The sequence below is a fragment of the Nematolebias whitei genome, chromosome 11, assembly GCF_014905685.2.
Source record: "Nematolebias whitei isolate Nwh7 chromosome 11, NemWhi1, whole genome shotgun sequence".
NCBI lineage: Eukaryota > Metazoa > Chordata > Actinopteri > Cyprinodontiformes > Rivulidae > Nematolebias > Nematolebias whitei.
This window is the reverse complement of record NC_056508.1, coordinates 47,994,756-47,996,322: the sequence shown is the minus strand read 5'-3', so window position 1 is coordinate 47,996,322 and position 1,567 is coordinate 47,994,756.

Here is a 1,567-nt window from a genome sequence, read left to right as displayed (position 1 = left end):
CAGGAACTAGTCCAGAACCAGCAGGAACTAGTCCAGAACCAGCAGGAACTAGTCCAGAACCAGCCAGGAACCGGTCAATGAAAGTTCTGACCTGTAGTCGGTTCTAAACTTTTTTTTTTTTGGTTCTGGTTCTTGTTCTGCTCCAAAGTTCAGGTTGTTTCCAGCAATTAGTCTGACCCAGAAGACCAGCCAGGAACTAGTCCAGAACGGATCCGTCTGGTCTCTTCAGAACTGACCGTTTTTAGTCCTTCAAAGATCTGATCCAGGTCTCTGAAGCAGGTTCTGTTCTCCAGTCAGCAGTTCAGAACCAGAACCACACCAGTCCAGTTCCAGTCCAGTCAGACAGGTTCGGTCCTCTGCGGTCTGGTTCCGAGTTGTTTGGAATAAAAAGAATAAATTAAAGAGTTCTGAGTCCAGCGGGCTCGGTTCGGTTCAGGTGATCACGTTCAGAGAAAAGGGTCAAAGGTTCGAGACCCAGGAGGAGCAGGACCTGCTGCGACCTTCAGAAACCGTCCACGAAGCACTTAAAGGTGAGTCTGAAGAATCGCATCAGAACCGGACTCACGGAGAGGACCCGGAGGACAGAGAGGACGGCCGGACCCGGATCGTGTCCCCCCTAGACCACAAACCTCACAAAACCAACAAAAGGCTCGTGAGGAGGCGCGGGGTCCAGGTTCGGCCTGGTTCGGTCTATAGAGGAGTGTGTGCAGGTCTGGACCCAAAGCTTCGGAGGCGGATTACAGTCCTGCAGGTCCGAACGTCCAACTGTCCGTCCGCGCGCAGCGGCGGCTTTAAAAGGACAGAGACTGCGCGCGTGACGTCACTGGCCACGCCCCTCACTCCCACTCACGCTGTCGGTGTCTCTGACGTCACTGGGATCCCTGCACACGATTCGCATGAATGGACCAGAACCGAACGGTCCAAATAGAGCTGAGCGCATCTCCCAGGTCCTGGATCGGGTTTTGGATCAGAACCGAGCCTCCTGCTGCCCTGGGGTCAAAACGACCCTTGACCCTGCTGGGTCACTTTGACCCCAGGGCAGCAGGAGGCTCCATGTTTGTTCTCGCTGAGGCTCGGTTCTGCAGGTCCAGTTCCACCAGGATGAAACCTGATTCGGACCAGACCGGTTCTGGTCTCTCCTCATTTCTAAAATGCTTCTAGTTTTTCAGGTCCAAAACGATATAATACATCAAACAGCTGGTTCTGATCCAAAACCTGGACCTGGTTCTGATCCGGGTTTGTTTCCTGAAGGATCCAGTTTGATCCAAAATGAGTGAAAAAACTAAAGATTGAAGAACTTTTCACAGAACCAACTGGGCCCAGAACCAACTGGGCCCAGAACCTCATCACCAGCTGACAGAACCACCTGGAACATCTCATCTGGATCAGGATTTCAGAACTTTGTTGGAAATGGACCCCGGAGCAGAACCATCCAGACTCAGGAGAAGTCCACAACCCCGGTTCTGGTTTTAGATCAGGGTTCTGATGATACAGAACCATTCTGCTCACCTTCCAAAGTTCTGAAGAGAAGATCCAGGACTGAAAGTTCTGATGGACGCAAAGCGGG